The sequence below is a fragment of the Schistocerca nitens genome, chromosome 1 (genome assembly GCF_023898315.1).
Source record: "Schistocerca nitens isolate TAMUIC-IGC-003100 chromosome 1, iqSchNite1.1, whole genome shotgun sequence".
Classification (NCBI taxonomy): domain Eukaryota; kingdom Metazoa; phylum Arthropoda; class Insecta; order Orthoptera; family Acrididae; genus Schistocerca; species Schistocerca nitens.
This window is the reverse complement of record NC_064614.1, coordinates 98,150,601-98,176,535: the sequence shown is the minus strand read 5'-3', so window position 1 is coordinate 98,176,535 and position 25,935 is coordinate 98,150,601. Positions and strand designations below refer to the sequence as shown.

Sequence of the window (25,935 nt, the reverse complement as noted above, 5' to 3'; positions counted from 1 at the left end):
CTTTATAGGTGGTGATAGTAGTCCAGTCTCTACCGACTGTTAATTGTAAGTAGTTTAAAGTTTTAGTTAGATCGAGTGGACCATTGTGATAACTGTAAAGTATAAGATTCGGGGACATAATGCTTGAGCAATCTTTCTTTAATTGTCGCCTTGTTACTAATTTTTGTACACCTGATATTAGCAATAACTTCGTGTGGTTCTGTAGCGTGATACAAGTCTTTCAACTGGACGCTCCCTCGACGACTTTCACATCCTTAACCTACCCCAGCAGTCGTACCGGAGAATGGGGACCTACAGTTTAACAAAGCATTGCATCTGCCTGGCGAATCCACGTGATCGGATTTCGTTCCCCGTCACCCGCTTTGCACGTGGTGTGGAAGCACGTGACCAAAGTTTCCTCAGCTGCCATCACTCGCTGGGTGCGGGACAACAGGTGAGCGACCCTTGGAGGCGGTTGAGGAAACGTAATAAGCCCAACAAGCGTTGGAAAGCATTTAGAATAAGAATTCCTTTTTAACTGTCGATTTGCCACGTTTTTCAAGGAGAAATTTTTTGTTGCATATCTGGCATTCACTTAGTATTGATATTGTGACTAAATATGATAATATACATAGCGATAATTAAAGCGATAATCGATTATATAATATTATTGACGGTCATTGATTTAGCTGTGAAACTGAAAATTTTCGTGACAGAATAACTGAAATGATCCTCGCATCCACTTTGTGCTAAAGTCGTACTAACAGTAAGATATATTTGACAAAATGAATTTTAAAAAAATATGTTGAGGGATGTGACAACTGATTATAACTGTCAACTTTGACTATGATTGACAAACGTTTCAGTCTCGCTACACTGTAGGATCTCGTGAGTAAATCGAGCAAATGTTCGATGAGGATGCTATCCTTGATTTCTAGGCAAGAGCTTTACCACTAGATCACCAGGCTGGACTTCTACTGCACTGAATGAAAACCGTGGTATGCCATGACTATAATACCAGGGAGACAGATTTGGAATCGATAAGTCATACAAACACCTTAGTGTAACAGATTCCATGTGTATGAAATGGAATGATCACACATCAAAGGCCACACTTCGATTGATTGGTAGAGGGAAATGACATTAGCCTACAAAAGAGACTGGCTACAATACACTAATACGACCCGTCCTAGAATACTGCCTAAGTGTGGGGCCCATACCAAATAAGACTAACAGGAGATATTGAACGGACGCAGAGAGGGTAGACGAAAGGTCACAGGTTTGTTTGATCAATGGGAGACTGTCACAAAAAAAAATGAACCGGCTGATGCTTCAAGATAGACTGAAACTATCCTGAGAAGGCTTCCTTAGATAGTTTCAACACACAGTTTTGAGTGATGAGTCTGGGAATATATTGCAACCGCCTACACATCTCTCCGTAGGGATGTTGAGAACTAGATTAATTAAAAATGAATTAAAATAACCAGTCTTCAAGCGCTCCGTACGTGAGTTGAACGGGAATAAGCCCTAATAACGGGCAGGTTAGGAAATACCTTCTGCCGTGTATTTCATTATTGTTTGCAGAGTATGGCTGTAAATGTGGAAATATTCAGGCGGCGGAGGCCCCAAAATGACGATAAGGGGAGACGAGGTACTTCATTCTAGTGACTGATTTTAGAATCACATAAAGAAATGCGAACTGTACACCACCATAAGCAGTTCCTGACAATTTTTAAAGTTTTCCTTGTTCTCAGACAGAAGCCCCCTTTTAGTGCGGTATCTGTCAATATTTCGTTTTCTACTAATTGAAAAGCTGTATAATATACGAACGAACTTGGCAATGTTTCTCAATTGCCAAATATGTATAGACGTACTAGTCTCCATCCGCCCCTCACCCTGTCCATTTGTTCCTCCCCCCCTCTCTTTGCTATCTCGTCCTCTTCTCCCCCCCCCCTCCCCGCACCCGTCCTGTCTGTGTGCGTTACCTCCTCTCTCCTCTCTCTGGCCATATACTCATTCCCCTTTACTCCACTCATGTCCTCCTCATCCTTCTCTGTTTCAATTTCCTTCACCTCCCCCCCCCCCATCCCACCCCCACCAGAGCTGATTGTGGATAGAAGTCGATTAAAATGAATTGGTAAATCGGTTGGAATTATTTGTATACGGGTAATGAGAGAGACATCTCCAGCCGCTGGGTCTGTATGCTTAGCAGCTTCAATGACAGTATTTTGCACAGTTTTAACCTGAGAATTGGTATGATTACAAAGTTTCGGACGATTCAGATGTTGAAGTCAATCGATCAAAAACTTTTCGAGATTAATGGTAATTATCTTAACCTACGTTTCGAACATTTGTAGACTTAGAGAAGACTCTTTACAATGTTGACTGGAGTACTCTCTTTCAAATTCTAAACGTGGCAGGAATCAAACACATGTATGAAAGGGAAGCAGTGGTTGGGAAGGGAGTGAGACAGGGTTGTAGCCTATCCCCGATGTTATTCAATCTGTATATTGAGAAAGGAGTAAAGGAAACAAACGAAAAATTTGGAGTAGGAGTTAAAATCCATGGAGAAGAAATAAAAACTTTGGGGTTGGTCGATAACACTGTAGTTCTGTCAGAGGCAGCATTAGACCTCGAAGAGCAGTTGAACGGAATAGACAGTGTCTTGAAAGGAGCATATAAGATGAACATCAACAAAAGTAAAACCAGGATAATGGATGTAGTCTAATTAAATAAGACGGTGCTGAGTGAATTAGATTAGGAAATGAGACACTTAAAGTAGTAGATGAGTCGGTCTATTTGTGGAGCAAAATAACTGATGTTGGTCGAAGTAGACAAGATATAAAATATAGACTAGCAATGGCAAGGAAAGCGTTTTTTAAGAAGAGAAATTGGTTAACCTCGAGTATAGATTGAAGTGTGAAGAAGATTTTTCTGAAAGTATTTGTATGGAGTGTAGCCACGTATGGCAGTGAAACATGGACGATAACTAGTTTAGACAAGAAGAGAATAGAAGCTTTCGAAGTGTGGTGCTACAGAAGAATGCTGAAGATTAGATGGGTAGATCACGTAACTAATGAGAAGGTACTGAATAGAATTGTGGACAAGAGGGAATTTGCGGAAGAACTTCACTAGAAGAAGGTATCGGCTTGTAGGACATGTTCTGAGGCATCAAGCGATCACCAATTTAGTATTGGAGGACAACGTGGAGGTAAAAATCGTAGAAGGAAACCAAGAGATGAATACACTAAGCAGATTCAGAAGGATGTAGGTTGCAATAGTTACTTGGAGATGAAGCAGCTATGGCAGCATAGAGTAACATGGAGGGCTGCATCAAACCAGTCTCTGGACTGAAGATCACAACATGAACACCTTAAACAAGGACTTGTTTTTTATATACTAGCATAGTTTAAAGCTATTTGAACTATATTGTTAATTGGTTCGAATGGGTCTGAGCACTATGGGACTTAACATTTGAGGTCATCAGTCCCCTAGAACTTAGAACTACTTAAACCTAACTAACCTAAGGACATCACACACATCCATGCCCGAGGTAGGATTCGAACCTGCGACCGTAGAGGTCGCGCGGTTCCAGACTGAAGCGCCTAGAACCGCTTGACCACTCCGGCTGGCTATTGTTAATTATTGAGGTACAGAATGTTACGGTGAGAAAACTACTATTTATATAACATGTGTACAGTTACGCCATACTTAGCTGGTCATGCATCATCTTCTACCCCATTACCAGGGAAGATACGATAGCTGCAAATAAACTGAGCTTTAATTTCGTAACAATGTTACCTGCCTTGGAAATGTAAGTATGTGTAAGTTTCCAACAGCTTTTATTTCAAAATGTATTTAACTCTTCACTGGCTTTTGATAAAACTTCTGTTAATTTGATTTCACCTACTGATTACTGGCGTATTGTAACAGACTAATAAATACAGTATTGGTAAGATTTACTCGATTGCAACGCTTTTAAATTTCAACAGAATATTTGTTCTTAGGTACATGGCCATGTTGTACCTTGGAATATGTTCTCAAATTTGGAAAACAAACTTTAATTGTACGGAGAAAGTTTTGTAATTTCACAAAATGTTAATACTATCGTTTAAAAATGGAATAAACAAATACGTTAACCTTCTATTACAGGGCTGACTAGAAGCAGAAGTCTGAAAAGTGAACCAGCGTATAATACTCTGCGTTGTAAAAAGTCCCAGACAAAAGCTCGAAACCGTAGTGCATACGAAGTGGTATTTATCTAGAACACAGAGTACACTAGATGATGTGCTCGTAACTACTGTACGTCGCTGGTGATAACAGGAGATGTGACCGACAGCGATTATTTATGTTACTACAACTTTTACAAGTTTTTATCTAATTCGCAAGAGTCTACAGAAAATGGGATGCTTGCTCTAAGTCTGATACAATACAATCTGGCGGTTCCTTTTTTGGTTAGAACGTAAACACCAATTAGCATAATATGTTTTTGTATCTGCATCAGTACGTATAATACAACTATTAAACCCTCGTGTCTGTTTAGTTGACTGTTTGTACACGCAAATTTCCAAAACTACTACACGATTTTTATGATGTTTTCACTGGTAAACTGAGCGAGGCTTGGACAAACATACAGGCTATATTTCATCAAAGTCAGAATGCAGAAAAGAGTTATCGTAACCTAACGTTTGTCTAAAATCGTCTACTCAGCTTTGTAGTTCGGATTTTTACCTCAGTGACACGATCATTGCGGCGTAGCACACAAAATAACCAATAGATGGTGTTATTCTTGAGTTTCTCCCGGCGCATTTGATAATCATATCCACGGGTGTACTGCCGGTCTACAGTGTCCAACGGGCACAATATTTCGGCGATCATACATGTCGCCATCATCAGGTGAACTGACGGACTGAGCTCCTGTGTTCAAATGGCTCTGAGCACTATGGGACTCAACTGCTGTGGTCATTAGTCCCCTAGAACTTAGAACTACTTAAACCTAACTAACCTAAGGACATCACACACATCCATGCCCAAGGCAGGATTCGAACCTGCGACCGTAGCAGTCGCACGGTTCCGGACTGCGCGCCTAGAACCGCGAGACCACCGCGGCCGGCAGCTCCTGTGTACGTGCCGGCACGGAGATCCGTACGCACGTACACAGGAGCTCAGTCCGTCAGTTCACCTGATGATGGCGACATGTATGATCGCCGAAATATTGTGCCCGTTGGACACTGTGGATTGCGACCGAACCGCCGAATCTTTCCATCAGTAAATGGGGTATGTTCTCAACTGACTCTGTTGTTTTAACCCCCTCCACTGACGGAATGACCCGCTTCCTAATTCCGTATGTATAAAACCAATACGGACTTGTAGCTGTCACGCCTTTGCGCTAACTGCTACGTATTTTAACCGTAAATAGCTCAGTCCTAATGGTAAGAGGTAGTAGTGAATTCACGTTGTTAATATTTGAATACAGCACAGCTGCCACAAGCTCAGCTCACTTCTACTCCACTCCTACCCTCGCCATTGCACCACATTAACTAGGTGCTACACGGACCTTGCTAAATTCACTTGCGTATACATTTTTGACCGTTACTCGCCAGTATTTACCTAATGATTAGTACACTCCTAACCGGACTATTTCCCAAAGAGCTGTGATGATTGAACGGGTTCGATCCACAGCCTACAGTGCCCTACAGTTCACACGGTAACACTGCCTACCTGACCCACTTCACTTGGTAGTGAGCTTATGTATCCAAACACCACTGCTAGCAGCAGTGGATAATCCTATCAGCACGACGAGAGCAGCAGACTTACCGTCGAATCCTCCCGAAAATACTTATAACTACGGTCGCCAGCTCTGAAGGAGCAAAAGAATAAATCAATTTTTGGCTCGTTTCAAAGTGAAACGGCTTGAGTTGAATTTAAACTTACTTCTGAATATTACTATTTCTGATCATTCTAGGTGATTCTACAAAGCAAATACTCTCTCAATTTCTGTGAGTCGGCTTGGTAATTACTACCAAGACAATTTATGCAACTTGGGTTAACAAAATTATATCCTTCAACTTATTTAATGATTTTGGATATTACTCTTTGGACAATTTATATAGAATTAGTTAAGTGACTTTACTTGAAAGGTTACTCAGAAAAATTTAAGTAACTATAAATAGGCGACTCATTCTGGTGTGACCATTGCTCTTTTCAGCATTCTTATACGCTAAAGTATTCTACAACCAAAAGAATTGTAAATGAAAGAGGCGATGGAGGCCTCAGTCTGATTTCACTATTCTATGTTTGAGGTTACTACACTTTACAATGAACAACATGCGTCGTAATTTTACTCATTACTATATTCTGTACTCTGCACTTTCATAAAAGAAAACTGGTATTCTCCTTATACATGTATACAAAGTTCGACTTAACAATTGCAAGCAGTCTTGCCTTGGGTAGACGTGTCGGTGCTGGTGGTGAGATGCGTGTGGCTAACGCAGCTCTTCACGCCTCATGCCCTTAATAGCGGCTGGAACTACGAGCTGTAGCACTCGTATTAGCTACTGCACGTCCGCCAAAAAATCTGGGCGCAGGAACTCTTACAATCAGCCCCAGTGGCATAGAGACGGCTTCGACAACCATTCGTCGCGTTCTACTCCACAAACGGCGACGATATTCGCCTCTTCGCTGTTGCACAATCACTTTTGCGTGAGCACAGTTACGCACGTCCGCTCACGTCAACACTCCCCAGGCCAATCCATTGTTCCGTCCCTGTGTCTCCAGCTACCCCTAGCTACGCTCGTATCACCAAGAGTGGGGGCGTTCCCCTACCACCTTTTTACCGAAATCATTTAGTATTTAAGAATATTTATATTTATTACCCTGGAGTTCATACCAGTCATAATGATTTACTACTAGCGCTTTACAACATTAAATTATACAGTAATAACTTATAATAACCAAGAAAAAGAATACATTTGACTCCGAGAGCATAGTGCATTGTCTGACAGGCAGCGCTATTTCCAGTTTCGCCAACAGATGGCATCAGGGTGCACTCCCTGGCAGTCTCACACCAGCGCGCCCGTTTCCGACGCGCGGGCTCCAAATTACTGTCAGCCCACCATCATTTCAGTTCCATTACACATGCCCCACTTCTTATTGAAGTATCTAACACTGATAATTCAATAAGAAGTCTCTCCTATAACGAATCTGATATGTTCGTTAAGCTTTTTACCAAGGGGTTTCCCTTTCTTACTGATACACCTCGATACTTATATTACATACTTACAATTAAACACCAATTCTTTTTCTCTTTCCTGCTAAACATCACATAAATGATTTACATATATTCTTTTCAATTTTCTTACTTCTAAACACAGTACACTTTAAACATCTTTTTTACAAAAATTTTAAATACACTTCTTTTATCTCAGGCAAGTAAAACACACGTTATGCGCCTATTACTTTATAGCCCGTCCTTTTCGCTTTACCTCCTCACTTTTCTACCTCTTCCACAACACTTATTTACACATCTATTAAGGCTTTCTTAGAAGCTCAGTCTTTCCCAGTCTGTTTAGTCTCTACTTAAACTAGAAGTTTCATTATAATACTGCAACATATTTTAGTGAACATTTACCTTTCACACAGAACAAAAGAAACAAAACTATTTACATATTGGTTTACTTTAATATTTATTTATATATTTATTTTCAATCTGGTAGAATTCGTGGTTCATACCTTTTGAGATCCACTATGTTTCTTACTCCCAGGCGTTTGCCTGTTAATGGGTACTCTAAATAATAAGCATTCACATTGGGTATGGACACTATTTTAAATGGTCAATTATATATATATTTAAATTTGCTGATTTCGTTATTAATTTCACTTGACTTTTCATGTGTTTTTACAAGAACGAGATCACCTATTTTGAATTTAGGATTCCTTACTTTTTCGTCGTGACGACGAATTCTCGCATCTGCTTGTTTTCTCATCTTGTCTTTTACTAAGTTCTTTTTACTATCATAATCTAATTCAACTCTATCTGGAAATTCTAGTAGGTCTTCTACTAGACTTTTGCTTCTTGTCTTTTTCAGGATTTCTTCTGGAGTAAATCCAGTGCTCTCGTTTGTTAATGAATTCATGATTTCTTCGAATTCACTCACATACATGCCCCACTTCTTGTGGTTACTATGGCAGTATGTCCTAAATAACCGACCTATCTCACGCATATATCTTTCTGCCGGATTGCTTGATGGGTGATAAGCTGAGATATGTACCACTTCTACCTGTTTCTCAGTTATCCCATCCTTCCACATTTTTGAGCAAAACTGAACACCATTATCTGATAGTATTCTCTTTGGCTTCCCTACTTTCACAAAATAATCTCACACCATTTTATCATACACAGCTCTGGCAGTAGCTTTCCTCAAGGGATATAGCTTTATATACTTTGAGAAAAGTTCAACTGCTACAAATATGTACACAAAACCCCCCATGATTTTCGGTAATGGTCCAAAGATATCTACTGCTAGTATTTCTAATACTTCATCAGGTTTTATTGATTGCATGGGCCCTTGATTAGTTGCATTTGCTACTTTCGCCTTTTGGCATAGATCACAAGATCTTATCCTCTGTGCTACCCTTCGTGCCATGTTGTTAAAGGTAATGCATTCATCTAACTTATCGGTACACTTCCGTGCACCACAATGACCATATGCCAAGTGAACATAATCTATCAGCACTTCAGTGTGTTGTTCTGGCCAACATACTCTCCACTTCCCTGGATTATTTAATCTTTGAAGATACAGTACACCTTTATGTATTTTATATGAAGCCCTTATGTTAGTTGCGTCCTGATTGTCAAACTTGACCTTTACTGACTTGAGTGCATCATCATCACTTTGATATCTTCGCATATTCCGACATATTTCCCTAATTTTTTCTCTTCCTTCCGCTTTTTTGAAGTAATTCACCTCAAAAACATCTTCCCTATTCTTTACACTTTCTAGTGTCTCACATCCTTCCGGTAATCTCGACAAAGCATCCGGTACTGCATGTTCTTTCCCTTTAACATATTTGATCTCTATATCAAATTGTTGTAAAAACAGCGCCCATCTGGTCAACCTGTTATGTAACAATCTGCAGTCCTTCAAAGATATTAAAGCTTTGTGGTCTGTATGGACCACAGTCTTATGTCCCCATAAGAAAAGTTGAAATTTCCTAAAACCCCATACTATAGCTAAAGCCTTCTTCTCTGAAACCGTATACACTCCTGGAAATGGAAAAAAGAACACATTGACACCGGTGTGTCAGACCCACCATACTTGCTCCGGACACTGCGAGAGGGCTGTACAAGCAATGATCACACACACGGCACAGCGGACACACCAGGAACCGCGGTGTTGGCCGTCGAATGGCGCTAGCTGCGCAGCATTTGTGCACCGCCGCCGTCAGTGTCAGCCAGTTTGCCGTGGCATACGGAGCTCCATCGCAGCCTTTAACACTGGTAGCATGCCGCGACAGCGTGGACGTGAACCGTATGTGCAGTTGACGGACTTTGAGCGAGGGCATATAGTGGGCATGCGGGAGGCCGGGTGGACGTACCGCCGAATTGCTCAACACGTGGGGCGTGAGGTCTCCACAGTACATCGATGTTGTCGCCAGTGGTCGGCGGAAGGTGCACGTGCCCGTCGACCTGGGACCGGACCGCAGCGACGCACGGATGCACGCCAAGACCGTAGGATCCTACGCAGTGCCGTAGGGGACCGCACCGCCACTTCCCAGCAAATTAGGGACACTGTTGCTCCTGGGGTATCGGCGAGGACCATTCGCATCCGTCTCCATGAAGCTGGGCTACGGTCCCGCACACCGTTAGGCCGTCTTCCGCTCACGCCCCAACATCGTGCAGCCCGCCTCCAGTGGTGTCGCGACAGGCGTGAATCGAGGGACGAATGGAGACGTGTCGTCTTCAGCGATGAGAGTCGCTTCTGCCTTGGTGCCAATGATGGTCGTATGCGTGTTTGGCGCCGTGCAGGTGAGCGCCACAATCAGCACTGCATACGACCGAGGCACACAGGGCCAACACCCAGCATCATGGTGTGGGGAGCGATCTCCTACACTGGCCGTACACCACTGGTGATCGTCGAGGGGACACTGAATAGTGAACGGTACATCCAAACCGTCATCGAACCCATCGTTCTACCATTCCTAGACCGGCAAGGGAACTTGCTGTTCCAACAGGACAATGCACGTCCGCATGTATCCCGTGCCACCCAACGTGCTCTAGAAGGTGTAAGTCAACTACCCTGGCCAGCAAGATCTCCGGATCTGTCCCCCATTGAGCATGTTTGGGACTGGATGAAGCGTCGTCTCACGCGGTCTGCACGTCCTGCACGAACGCTGGTCCATTTGAGGCGCCAGGTGGAAATGGCATGGCAAGCCGTTCCACAGGACTACATCCAGCATCTCTACGATCGTCTCCATGGGAGAATAGCAGCCTGCATTGCTGCGAAAGGTGGATATACACTGTACTAGTGCCGACATTGTGCATGCTCTGTTGCCTGTGTCTATGTTCCTGTGGTTCTGTCAGTGTGATCATGTGATGTATCTGAACCCAGGAATGTGTCAATAAAGTTTCCCCTTCCTGGGACAATGAATTCACGGTGTTCTTATTTCAATTTCCAGGGGTGTAGTTTCTTTCGTACTTAGACATGGTTCTACTCGCAAATGCTATTTGTCTATGAGTTTTTTCCCCATCTATCATTACCTCCTGAAATATGGATACTCCCAATCCATAATCTGAACTATCTGTTGCCATGTGGAATGGTTCACACAGGTCAGGGTGCCATAACTTTATGTTTTTAGCCAAATTGTCTTTTAGCCGGTTGAATGCTGTTTCACATTCCTCAGTCCATATATACACACTGTTCTTCTTAAGTAGGTTGTTCAGATGTGGGCTATTGAACACCTGATCATCCACATGCTTACGATAAAAGGAACAAAGTCCTATAAACGACTTTAGTTGTTTTTTATTCTTGGGAGCCGGACAATTTCTTATTGCTTTGACTTTATCGGGATCCTTTTCAATTCCCTCTGGTGTTACTATGTGACCTAAAAACTTTATTACTTTCTTCACAAACTCGCATTTTTTCAGGTTCAGGGTCATTCCTCCTTTAATTAAAGCTTTGAACACCCTGTCGCATAACTCCATGTGCTCTTCCCATGTCCTTGTAGCAATTAACAGATCATCTACATAAACCGTGATTAGCGAACTAAGTTCACTCCCTAAAATTTTGTCTAAAGCCCGAATGAACACTGAAACAGAAGTATTTAGGCCAAATGGTACCACTGTGTAATGGTAGCATTTGCCATTGAATAAAAATGCCGTGTACTTCCTAGACTCCTCACTTAATGGGATTTGCCAGTATCCTGCAGTTAGGTCTAAACTAGTCATATACTTTACACCATTAAACTTCTGCAATAAATTATCTATGTTCTCTGGACGATCCAACTCCCTCTTCACTACTTTATTCAGAGTACGAGCATCTATCACTATTCGTACACTTCCATCCTTCTTACCTACTATCACCAATGGGTTATTATATGGGCTAGAACTCCGTTCAATGACCCCACATGAAACCATTTTATCTATTTCTTTTTGAACTGCTTCTTTCTTAGACAAGGGTACATTATATGGTGGTTTAAAGAAAGGTTCATGCTCCTCTACCTCCATGCAGTACTCATAATTTATCACTCGTCCCGGTTTGTCCGAAAATACCTCCTAATTTTCTTTCAGAATTTGCCATAGATCCTCCCTTTGGGCATCAGATAGTCCTTCCGTTTTATCCACTACATTTCGAAGGAGTGTCTCCTTATTTCCATCTTCAACTATCTGCCTCACCAGAAACCAATCGAATTTTTGACCTATTCCTGAATCATGATCATCTCTAAATTCTACCCATCTCAGCTGGCTCTCTTCCATTACTCTAGATGATTCAAATGGTATTTCTAATACCGCACTATCAACTTTACAAACTATTATCCCTTTGTCACAGTCTATAATTACTTTCTGTTTTATTAACCAGTCAATGCCTAAAATGATCTCGGCACTGAGCTCTGGAACTACTAAAAATGCATTCGACAATAGCTTGTTTTTTATCTTAAATTCCATCATCACTTGATGTTTAACAGGTTTACTACATTTCCCTGTCGCCCCTATCACTTTAACACCCGTTACTGGCATCATGACTACTCCTCGTTGCTCTTTGATCATCTCAAAAAATGCGTGCGAAATAGCACTTATTTGAGCACCCGTATCCAACAATACATATAAATCATACCCACATACATTAATGGGTAGGATTGATTGCATCCTATTGTCCTCTTTCATACTTTCTTTATCTTCCCATAATAAATCCTTTTCCACCGCCAAGTCTTGCCATATTATTTTTCCGGTTTTTATACTGACCATTCCATCTGGAGGTTTCTTTCTCCTTTTCATCCTAAATTCTTTCACCACTTTTTCCAATAGTCCTTCGTCTAGGCTCTTTAATGCCATCTCGTTCTCATTCGAATCTGTCATGCCTGAACTCTCGGTTGCGGAATCGGAAACTTCCTCCACTTCTTTTTCTCCCTGGATGCTTTCTGATGATTCTGACGATAATTCCTCCTCCTTAGAAATATGACCTTCTTTGGATTCAAATAATTCTCGCAAATTATAATCAATCCCTCTACTTTCTTTTTGTTGGATAGTGCATTCGCCACTCTTACTTTCATTATTTTCCCCTACTAATGGAATTCCAGTCTCACTCAACTCATTTGCTTCAGTACTACAGGGATCACAACACTCTTTCTCTTGGTTAGATACACGTTCTCTAATTTCTTTAAAAGAATATTCATCACAGTCATGTACTCTTGCTGTCACTAGGTACACGTCATAATCGGTATGGCTCTCTAACACTGTCATATTCAGGTCCAAATTAATCACTTGAGTGGAAGATCTTTCTAATTGTGCTGGCTGGCTTTTGAGCTGATGTACATATTCTGCATACAAGGTAATTTCTGAATCGGCATGCGTCTCTGCACTATGCCCCTTTTTCTTATCCACCCTTTCCTCTTTAATTACTTCTCGATGCGATTCGTCGACTATTCGTACGAACCTTTTACCATAAGTCACATCACTCCTCCCTTGCCCCTGCCTCTCTGCACAGTTGCCATCCCTACCGACAAACATCGCCTTCTCTGACTCTTCCTTCATTAATTCGTCACTATGACCTCGAATTGCACTTATTTCATTCACGTGAGCCTTCACATCCGACCGATATTCTTTTCCTACTTCATTTCTCTTAATAATTCCTCCCTGCTCTCTCTCCTCTGTTTGTATCCCTGCATTATACTTCGCAAAGTTTCGTTTATGTAACTGCTCTTCAAGCGAACGACGCACTATCCTACTATAGTACTGACTACTCCGATCTTCCCTATATTTGGGCCATTTCTTTCTTTCCGCGCGCGTTAGGCCCTTGACCTGCGCGGTATTTTGTTTTCCTGATTTTGATAATGCATCCCGTTTCCCTGATAGTGTCCTCTCCCTCGCTGAGAGTTACCTCCTTGACCTCTTCCTCTCATCATGTTAATTTGCGGTTCATTCCTACCACCTTTTACTATTCCATTCTGATTTCTGAAACCTCGAAACTCTCTAGTTTCACGCCACCTATCTTCATTCTCGATTTTTTCTAAAAATTCATCGAATATTCGATGAGTGCCTCCTACATAACGCTTTGAATCGTCAGGTAGCTTTTTCCACAACTCCCACACTATCTCTGATTCTGATCTACGATCTTTAAGATACTCCAAACGCTTGAACCATCCTTCACAGTATTCTTTCATGAGCCCACGCCCATGTTCTGGCATTCTGGCGACAACGAATTCTCTCCACAAGCTATCTCTCTGTTGTGTGCTCCAGAATTCCTCAAGGAACTTTTCTTTGAAGTCTGTAAACTTCAAATGTCGATATCCAAATTCAATCCCCAACGTTTAGCATGACCTGCTAAAGCGTCTATTACTAAATTAATTTTTTCTTTATCCGGCATGTCTGTTGGTAAGACACGTTCACAATTTTTTATAAAATCCATTGGATGCCATCCACCTTGTTTCTTTTGAGGATCGTATTTTTCCTCCCTACTCAGTATTTCCGATTTTTTCATTACCAATGGGATACCACTACAGTTAAGAAACGTCTGATTCTGAACTTGTTGACTTAACAATTTTATCTCATTACACAGTGTATTTTGCTGCTCCTGCACACATGCATCAAAACTCAACATGGTATTGCGCAGTGTTTCAATATCAGCTGCCGTTTCTTTAACAATCTCTTTCTTTACAACTGGTACTATCACCTGTAATTTACTTTCAATTATCGGTTCTAATTTTTCACTAACCAAAGGTTCCACTGATTTCTCTATTCTCTGAATTTCGGTATCAAATCTTTTCTCTATTTCTGTGACTTTTCTCTGAACATTTGTTATTTCAGCCCTAATGCTATTTACTGATTTGTTTACCTCTGTGATACGTTGGCTTTGCGTATTCAAAATATCTAAATTGGCTTTTATTTTACCAGATAGGTTTTCATCCAATTGGGATATATGACTAGCCATTTCTGCTTTCAAACTAGCATTCCCTTCTCGAATTTGCGCCATCATCCTATTTAACAAACTTGTTAATTCCATATCCTCTCCCTTGTGACTTGCATCCACAGATACATTGGGTTCACTCTTCACTACCTTTGGTTTCACTTCCCGTTCCTCCTGTCTTGTGGGTGTGGATACATCTATAAGATTTTCCAACCCTACAACAGTATCTATGGTCCCTAATTCTGGGTCTGACCTTGTAATGTTTTCGTCTTGCTTGTTACTATTCGACTCCATCTTATGCTGCTGTATTTCGTGCCTAATAGAAATGTTTATTAAACCAAGTATTACTTGTTTAACTCCTGCTATTGGACTTTCTTTTGCTGCTTTGCAGGTTGTCGTCTTGGACTTACCAATTGTGGTATATTTATCTACAACAGAATTTTAAATTTAAAATTTTCATGAAACTACACGTTTATAGAAAACACTATTATTGCAGCCATTATTCTACAAATTTGGTAAGTCCTGTCACGGTCGCCACATGCGACCGAACCGCCGAATCTTTCCATCAGTAAATGGGGTATGTTCTCAACTGACTCTGTTGTTTTAACCCCCTCCACTGACGGAATGACCCGCTTCCTAATTCCGTATGTATAAAACCAATACGGACTTGTAGCTGTCACACCTTTGCGCTTACTGCTACGTATTTTAACCGTAAATAGCTCAGTCCTAATGGTAAGAGGTAGTAGTGAATTCACATTGTTAATATTTGGTTCAAATGGCTCTGAGCACTATGGGACTTAACTGCTACGGTCATCAGTCCCCTAGAACTTAGAACTACTTAAACCTAACTAACCTAAGGACGGCACACAACACCCAGCCATCACGAGGCAGAGAAAATCCCTGACCCCGCCGGGAATCGAACCCGGGAACCCGGGCGTGGGAAGCGAGAACGCTACCGCACGACCACGAGATGCGGGCATGTTAATATTTGAATACAGCACAGCTGCCACAAGCTCAGCTCACTTCTACCACTCCTACCCTCACCATTGCACCACATTAACTAGGTGCTACACGGACCTTGCTAAATTCACTTGCGTATACATTTTTGACCGTTACTCGCCAGTATTTACCTAATGATTAGTACACTCCTAACCGGACTATTTCCCAAAGAGCTGTGATGATTGAACGGGTTCGATCCACAGCCTACAGTGCCCTACAGTTCACACGGTAACACTGCCTACCTGACCCACTTCACTTGGTAGTGAGCTTATGTATCCAATCACCACTGCTAGCAGCAGTGGATAATCCTATCAGCACGACGAGAGCAGCAGACTTACCGTCGAATCCTCCTGAAAATACTTATAACTACGGTCGCCAGCTCTGAAGGAGCAAAAGAATAAATCAATTTTTGGCTCGTTTCAAAGTGAAACGGCTTGAGTTGAATTTAAACTTACTTCTGAATATTACTATTTCTGATCATTCTAGGTGATTCTACAAAGCAAATACTCTCTCAATTTCTGTGAGTCGGCTTGGTAATTACTACCAAGACAATTTATGCAACTTGGGTTAACAAAATTATATCCTTCAACTTATTTAATGATTTTGGATATTACTCTTTGGACAATTTATATAGAATTAGTTAAGTGACTTTACTTGAAAGGTTACTCAGAAAAATTTAAGTAACTATAAATAGGCGACTCATTCTGGTGTGACCATTGCTCTTTTCAGCATTCTTATACGCTAAAGTATTCTACAACCAAAAGAATTGTAAATGAAAGAGGCGATGGAGGCCTCAGTCTGATTTCACTATTCTATGTTTGAGGTTACTACACTTTACAATGAACAACATGCGTCGTAATTTTACTCATTACTATATTCTGTACTCTGCACTTTCATAAAAGAAAACTGGTATTCTCCTTATACATGTATACAAAGTTCGACTTAACAATTGCAAGCAGTCTTGCCTTGGGTAGACGTGTCGGTGCTGGTGGTGAGATGCGTGTGGCTAACGCAGCTCTTCACGCCTCATGCCCTTAATAGCGGCTGGAACTACGAGCTGTAGCACTCGTATTAGCTACTGCACGTCCGCCAAAAAATCTGGGCGCAGGAACTCTTACAATCAGCCCCAGTGGCATAGAGACGGCTTCGACAACCATTCGTCGCGTTCTACTCCACAAACGGCGACGATATTCGCCTCTTCGCTGTTGCACAATCACTTTTGCGTGAGCACAGTTACGCACGTCCGCTCACGTCAACACTCCCCAGGCCAATCCATTGTTCCGTCCCTGTGTCTCCAGCTACCCCTAGCTACGCTCGTATCACCAAGAGTGGGGGCGTTCCCCTACCACCTTTTTACCGAAATCATTTAGTATTTAAGAATATTTATATTTATTACCCTGGAGTTCATACCAGTCATAATGATTTACTACTAGCGCTTTACAACATTAAATTATACAGTAATAACTTATAATAACCAAGAAAAAGAATACATTTGACTCCGAGAGCTTAGTGCATTGTCTGACAGGAAGCGCTAATACCCAGTTTCGCCAATAGATGGCATCAGGGTGCACTCCCTGGCAGTCTCACACCAGCGCGCCCGTTTCCGACGCGCGGGCTCCAAATTACTGTCAGCCCACCATCATTTCAGTTCCGTTACAAGATCCTTGGGTTAATCATGAGTAAATCGAGCAAACGTATAGTTGTGACGACCACGGCGGACAGAGCCATCACACCGACGTCATCTCAATCTGTTCCACCGCGCGACCATGGCGCGGGGCGCGGACAGCGGAGGGAGTGCGCCGCGGGCGGAGGGTATTTAAATCGGCCGCCGCCGAGACCGAACCCAGTTCCCTCTGAGCAGCCATAGTTTACGGATCTCCGTGCCGGCACGTTCACAGGAGCGGAGTCCATCAGTTTACCTGATGATGGCGACATGTATGATCGCCGAAATATTGTGCCCGGTGGACACTGTAGACCGGCAGTACACCCGTGGATATTTTGATAATAGATGGTGTTGCTAGTTTCGCAGTACACCAAAGAACCTGTAGGTGAAGCTGTTAGCTTTTATTTTCTTTTTTTTTAAGTTAGTGACAGATGGATTTTCTGTCACAATCGCATCATTCACGTTTAAGAGTGACCGTATTTTGACTGTAATATAAAATCGTCGAACGAGTTTTAAAAACCTTCAGTATTTTTAGCTACATGTATTTACAAATCCTCATTTATTGTCACTTGTTTTATGTAAAAATCGTCATTACCGTTCTCCTATATATTTTGTACAAAACTATCTTCTATCGTCACCATTCAAAGTCCTTCATCCGCCCCATCCTTTGTTATGCCCACCCCGCGTGGATATCCGCCCCTCCCACCTAATATAAGTCCTTTTAAATCCTTGAACACCATGTGCTCCACCTCGCCTACCACATCCGTCTTCCCGCCCCCAGGTGGATCCTTCACGACTTGATCCCTGTCCTGTACCTCCTCCTTTTCCTTGAATGGATACAGATCCTCTACACCTCCCGCATGCTCGATCCTCGCCACCCACTTGTCTCTCCCGTCCTCTGCCACCCCATCCTGCTGCCGCACCTATAGTCTTGCGTCCCACCTGCTCTTCATCTTCACACTCTCCACACTCTTGCCCAAGGTGGCTTCCGCCAACTCCCCCTTCCTGAAGATGTCCTAGTTCCATCTATATACTCCTCCTATTAGCTCTAATCCTCCATTCCTTTTCTTCCTTCCCCCTTTTTCCTCCAGGGCTCCCCCTCTCCTTCCTTGCCTTCCTTTCTACCTCCCCCCTCCTCCCTCCCAGTTCTCCCACTTCCTCCCACGCTCCCTGTTCTTCCACACTCGACCATGCACTCTCCCTTCCCCTCACTCTTCCTTTCGACCAGTGGCTTCTTCCCCCTCCCTCCCCCCTGCCCGTCTCCTGCACCCAGCAGCAGCCCCCCCCCCCCTCCCAATCACCTCAGTGTGTTCAGTGCGGCAAATATCACCACCAATGTGGTACAGCGTTATCGTCGTCTAAGTGCATCAGTGTTCTTCTTCAGTGTGCTCCTTCGTTCGCGTGTGAAACTGTTTGTCAACGTTTGTATGCACTGCTGACCTTACTTGTTAAGCAGTGCCTTCCGTGACTGCCTTCATGTCATTTCTTATGTATGTCTCCTCTTTTTACCATTCATGTATGTTTGTTTTTCTATGTTTACTGTCTGTTTTTCTGTGGCATAGATAGGCCAATGCCAGCCTACCTTTTGTAAGGTATTAAAATAGCAATAAAGAAAAAAATCACCATTCATACGTTTAAAAAAAACTAAACTTCTCCCGAATAGGCCATGAAGGCCCAACGGTACCGACCGGTTGCCGTGTCATCCTCAGCCCATAGGTGTCACTGGATGCGGATGTGGAGGGGCATGTGGTCAGCACACCGCTCTTCCGGGCATATGTCAGTTTCCGAGACCGGAGCCGCTACTACTCAATCAAATAGCTCCTCAGTTTGTCTCACAAAGGCTGAGTGCACCCCTCTTACCAACAGCGCTCGGGATACCGAATGGTCACCCATCCAAGTGCTAGCCCAGCCCGACAGCGCTTAGCTTCGGTGATCTGACAGGAACCGGTGTTACCACTGCGACAAGGCCGTTGGCATTCATATGTTTTAACCGTATTTAAATACAGATTCTGTAATTTTTGGCTGAAGAGCGGTTTTTGTCCGCTGGCAGTCCCTCGCTGTTGTGTGCAACTGAAATACTCCTTACGGAAGCAATTTATTGAGTTTGTCTTGTGATTTGGGTACCTAAACAATACATTTTAATTTAGTTTCGTTTGCGAATAAAATGGCTAGAAAACATTCTATCCTTTCTCAATACACCAGAAAGGCTGAAGACTAGGCTTCTTGAAAAAATGAAGTTGTAACAGGCTCTTTGATAACTCTTACCAAAAGCGTGGCAAACCGTGACTCTGATCAGGAGCATCATTCATCATCTCGCTCCTCCCTACATATTACAAACAAGGAGTCCGGTCACAGACGTTTAGTGCTACAGGTATGAATCTGGGGCGGGTAGCTAGTAACCAAATAAAATCCTGTAATGCCAGATTAAGCGCACCAGTCGACAGGAAACTCAAATTTTCGCGCCGGAAGAAGCGGGAGTGTTGGTTGCTTTATCGTGCACGCACCGGCAGAGGGGGAGGCTGCCACATCCCCGAAATGCGTGCTGAATACTTAAAGAGGCGTGAGCAACAGTGCCCGGGGGAACGGCGCCGCGCGCTCAGCCGCGATAATGTGAGAGAGATACGCAGAAAGTTGCTGGGCGGGCTAACGGCGCAACTTCGATGGCAACTCAACGCGGCCAGTGTACACTTTATGATCTCCGGGCTTAAACAATCACTACGACACGCTATCGCGAGACCGGCTTGCAAATACTAGGTGTCCAACTTACGAGGTAATAATTTTCACCGCGCTGGCTGTTTATGGCACAGATGTTCTTGTCGGCGAACTCGGAGCTGCCGGCAAGCTGACCACTAGCTTGTTAGGGGCACATTTAGTTAACACAGGTATAGTCGCAGGTCAGAATCACGAACGCAATCATGCAGTGTCTATGTTGTTCAGAAGTACGATGTAAAGTTCCTTTGGACATGCATGCATAGACAACGAAAATTTCTGCCGTATCGGGACTCGAACCCGGATTTCCCGCTTATCGCGAGCAGTCGCCTTACTAGTAGGCTACCCGAGCACCCTTTCGCGCCAGACACAAAATTCCGTACCTCATCAGCCACAACTCTACAACCGGCACGCTTACATCCGTTATGTACAGGGTGGTCCATTGATAGTGACCGGGCTAAATATCTAACGTAATAAGCATCAAACGTAAAAACTACAAAGACTGAAACTCGTCTAGCTTGAAGGGGGAAAACAAAAGGGCGAATGGTTGGCCCGCTAGATGGCGCTGCCATAGGTCAAACTGATATCAACTCCGTTTCTTTTTTAAATAGGAACCCCCCCCCCCCCCACTTTTATTACATATTCGTGTAGTACGTAAAGAAATGGGAGAGTTTTAGTTGTACCACTTTCTTCGTTTTGTGATAGATGGCGCTGTAACAGTCACAAACGTATAAGTACGTGGTATCACGTAACATTCCGCCAGTGCGGATGGTATTTACTTAGTGATACATCACCCGTGTTAAAATGGACCGTACACCAGTTGCAGAAAAGGTCGATATCGTGTTGATGTATGGCTATTGTGATCAAGATGCCCAACGGGCGTGTGCTATGTATGCTGCTCGGTATCCTGGACGACATCATCCAAGCGTCCGTTATTTAAGGAAACAGGAAGTGTTGAGCCACATGTGAAACGTCAACCACGACCTGCAGCAAATGATGATGCCCATGTAGGTGTTTTAGCTGCTGTCCCGGCTAATCCGCAAATCAGTAGCAAATTGTGCAAGAATCGAGAATCTCAAAAACATCGGTGTTGAGAATGCTACATCAACATCGATTGCACCGGTACCATATTTCTATGCACCAGGAACTGCATGGCGACGACTTTGAACGTCGTGTACAGTTCGGCCTCTGGGCACAAGAGAAATTACGGGACGCGTTCTATTTAGCGACGAAGCGTCATTCACCAACAGCGGTAACATAAACCAGCATAATATATACTATTAGGCAACGGAAAATCCTCGATGGCTGCGACAAGTGGAACATCGGCAACCTTGGCGGGCTAATGTATGGTGCGGCGTTATTGGAGGAAGGATAATTGGCCCCTGCCGGTCGGAATGGCCGAGCGGTTCTAGGCGCTACAGTCTGGAACCACGCGACCGCTACAGTCGCAGGTTCGAATCCTGCCTCGGGCATGGATTTGTGTGATGTCCTTAGGTTAGTTAGGTTTAGGTAGTTCTAAGTTCTAGGGGACTGATGACCTCAGATGTTAAGTCCCATAGTGCTCAGAGCCATCTGAACCATAATTGGCCCCCATTTTATCGATGGCAATCTAAATGGTGCAACGTATGCTGATTTCCTACGTAATGTTCTACCGACGTTACTACAAGATGTTTCACTGCATGACGGAATGGCGATGTACTTCCAACATGATGGATGTCCGGCAAACAGCTCGCGTGCGGTTGAAGCGGTATTGAATAGATAATTTCATGACAAGTGGATTGGTCGTCGAAGCACCAATCTATGGCCCACACGTTCACCGGATCTGACGTCCCCGGATTTCTTTCTGTGGGGAAAGTTGAAGGATATTTGCTATCGTGATGCACCGACAACGCATGACAACATGCGTCAGCGCATTGTCAATTCATGTGTGAACATTACGGAAGGCGAACTACTCGCTGTTGAGAGGAACGTCGTTACACGTATTGCCAAATGCATTGAGGTTGACGTACGTCGTTTTGAGCATTTATTGCATTAATGTGGTATTTACAGGTAATCATGCTGTAACAGCATGCGTTCCCAAAGGTACATGTATCACATTGGAACAACCGAAATAAAATGTTCAAACGTACCTACGTTATGTATTTTAATTTAAAAAACCTACCTGTTACCAACTGTTCGTCTAAAATTGTGAACCATATGTTTGTGATTATCAGAGCGCCATCTATCACAAAGCGAAAAAAGTGGTCCAACTAAAACATTCATATTTCTTTACGTACTACACGAATATGTAATAAAAAATGGGGGTTCCTGTTTAAAAAAACACAATTGCAATCCGTTTGACCAATGGCAGCGCCATCTAGCGGGCCAACCATAGCGCCATGTAGTTTCCCCCTTCAAGCTAGACAAGTTTCGTTCTTTGCAGTTTTTTCGTTTGGCGCTTATTTCGTGAGATATTTGGCCCGGTCACGATCAATGGACCACCCTGTATATTCCCGTACAGGGGAGACGTTTCACAGAAAGTCGATTGCCCAGCGTTGCATTTATATCCGAAGGATTTTTGCACTCTACTTCTGAGCAATGTAGGCACTGCAGTACCGTATTTATTCGCCGACACCGGCAAGTGACTTCCAATTGAAATGTCTCCTTTGTACGGGAATGTACGTAATGAATGTGCGAGTGAAGGTTGTAGACACACGCTTGACAGCAAATGTGGTTCTGGCCGTGGATCGTGCTCGGATAACTTAATGGTAAGGCGACGACTCGCGATGAGCGGGATGTCCGGATTCGAGAACCGATCCTCCATAAATTTTCATTGACGTCATCCTGTTATACAGGCGATGGTTATCCATACTCGCAAATGCGAATACATTTCATGAATTATGAATATACTGTGACAAGTGAAATTTTGTGCTGATCCAGGACACTATCCAGGAATTCTTGCATTTACCATGCTTTGTCTTAACCATAAGGCTATTCACAGGGCTTCATCAGGCCACTCTTGAAAACAGAAGAAGCTTAGAGACGGAGCAAACTCAGTTTGAGATGGAGTATGTTAGGAAATCCGTCATGCTATTTAGGAAGAACCATCACGCAATTCTACCCAAAATATTTGAGGAAAATAATCATCATCGTCACTTCCATGGATTAGTCTAACTGTTCCGTCTTCAAAGATTAATGTTGAGCCCATCTCATTATTGACCTACCATGATATTTTCGTCTTCTCGATTGTTCCTCGTGAATCTCTCGTCTGGTAATCTGCTCACATGCTCTTTTCACCTCTTTAAATATTTCTCTGCTGTGTGCTTTATCCCTTGAACATGCAGCTCTTTTCTAATTTGTTTATTCTCAATCCGGTCTTGGGATGTGCAACTTTCACTGTTCCTAGATATCTCATTTCAGCTTCCCGTATTTTGATCTTATCCCTCTCTGTGAGAACGCACGTTTCATTCACGTACTTCCTTTTTGTTTCCTTTCTAAATCCGTTTTTTAAGGTTCTGTAAATAGTGCCACACATACACTGAAACTGATTCATGTTGTCTTCGTCTCTATTATGCTGATTAAAAATATGGTTTCCTAAATAATTAAGACTGTTAACATTTCTAATTATGTTGGTATTGATAATAATTTCTTTTCTGACTAGCCCAACTCCTTTAAACGCCGTAGCTATGTTCCGTTAATTGAGATTTCCATATGTATTCTTTGCCTCTCAGAATTACTTATATATGGCACGATGTAATTTCTTTTGATTGTCATGGTTCCATACTATATCTGTAATCAGGTATGTGCCCTTTGTTTCCATCATTTTTAGATATCGTAAATGTATATGTTAAAAAATATCTGTTTTAAACATTATTTGTCTGCGTACATAACGTTCAGGACCTTTGCAATATGCCCAGAATAACGTTGATTATCTATTATGCGCCATAGTATTTCCCTATTTACAAGATAAAAGGATTTTACGTAACCTGTAGAAGCTATTTACCTTTCCATAATGTACTGCCGCCTTTTTTTGTGTTAACCGTTTCATACTGAACACATTATATGTGAACAGTCTTCGATTTCTGAAACCATTCAGTTCTTGCAAACGGTGTGCTTCACGTATTGCCACCACTCATTCTAGCATATATGATATAGGCTATGTCTATAATTTTTATCCCTAGTTAATTATGAAAGTTATTCAGTTCTCCTTTTTCAAAAACAAGGATAACAGGTGGACTTAGTGTGCACCCATTTTTCCGCCACATATTCGATTGAACATTCTTAATCGTTAGCAAATAATTTAAAACGCACATGTGAATCGCCGATCAGGGATATTTATCTCCATTAACAGTGAAGGCATCAGTGGGATTTCCACATACACCATTAGACACCGTATTTCAGCATTGGAGCCACAGATTGTTCGGCACAGTTTACCAGTATGTATGCTATTGTTTCTGACTCATGTCTTCACTGCGTTGTTTTCCAGACTCGTCTTGTAGGACAGTGTCTGACCAAATATATCTCTTAGATACTTTGACTGCTGATTATGGCCGGCCAGAGTGGCTGAGCGGTTCTAGACGCTACAGTCTGGAACCGCGCGACCGCTACGGTCGCAGGTTCGAATCCTGCCCCGGGCATGGATGTGTGTGATGTCCTTAGGTTAGTTAGGTTTAAGTGGTTCTAAGTCTATGTGAATGATAACCTCAGAACTCAGAAGTTAAGTCCCATAGTGCTCAGAGCCATTTGAACCTTTTTTTCCTTTTTTTTTTTTTGCTGATTATGGTGAAATAGTCTGTGAGCAAAATGGATCTGGAATTGTCTATTCACTACTCTATTACTCAAATGAAAGTAAGTCAATTAGTGTAGTTTTGTTTCAGTCTCCGTCTCCGAAAGTATGTTTCCATTTTCGCCAAATTTGCCACACCCACTCTTGCTGCGATGCCATCATAGCCCTCCTCTCCCGCTACCCATTCCCCTGCCTCTTCCTTCAACCTGGGCTTAGTATTTTACCCATCATTAAAATGAAGTAGCCAGTCACATCCCAGTAATTTTCAGGCTAATAGATCGAAACAGTTGATCACATAGCAGGCCCAGAGTAGATGTTATCATGGCATGTTCTGAAGTGTTCGGACGATCTCTAAATCTAATTGTACTTGTAAAGATAATGACATTGCCGCGGTATTTCCATGTTAGGTATACATAATGATAAGAAAGGATTATATTATTGAGCCAAACATGGTTGCATACCCTATGAAGGATTTTATCTCAAAAGTAATAAAAAAATATATAGGCTTCACCTGAATTTTGCGTAAATCGGTATAACTTGGTACTAGTGATCTAATGTATGGTTTAAGCAGCACTTGTGAATATCCGCAGTTACAGCTCTGTGCCACCCTTGCTGTAAGGCCGTATTGACCCTGAAATAAAAGATTTCCACATATAAGTTATTCTAAAAAACACAAATATTCCTAACATTACAGTATACCAACATCGAAAATATCTAAGTTTTTCCTTAATTGCATAAAATAGAGTCATGGTAAAAAAAAAGTATTACCAATTCTACAGTATTTTCACGTCGGTAAATACAAAAGCTTCGCCTGACTTACTTGAATCACACACACACACACACACACACATATCACGAACTTACAGGTAAGCGTCACTTTTGAACATAGCTCGAGCCCTGCATCATGTACCATGATGTTAAATATTTCCACGCCAAAGTATTATATGATGCTTGTGAAGTGTCACAATGATAATTGAAAGTCTACAGGATTAGCAAAAATGTGTTAGCAACAAAATGTGTGTATGAATTTTATATCCACATACGAGACATCTGTCAAAATTGATGTATAAAACATGAGTATGAACTCTCAAATTATTTGTCGTCATGCTACTTCCACCTCTAAACTGTTATAAAACTCATGAATAACATAATAAAATTAGATTTAAGGCCTAAACGAGGCGATGTACCAAAATGAACCT

At 42.4% G+C, this 25,935-nt stretch overlaps 1 protein-coding gene and 1 pseudogene across 1 annotated transcript in view; one reads left to right on the top strand and one right to left on the bottom strand.

The window, feature by feature from the left end:
• LOC126251146 (glutamate receptor ionotropic, kainate 2) overlaps positions 1–25,935 on the top strand; it is a 1,402,037-nt gene that overhangs the window by 692,695 nt on the left and 683,407 nt on the right. The gene's annotated exons all lie outside the window — the stretch shown is intronic.
• Positions 19,120–19,237, bottom strand: LOC126210516 (5S ribosomal RNA; annotated as a pseudogene).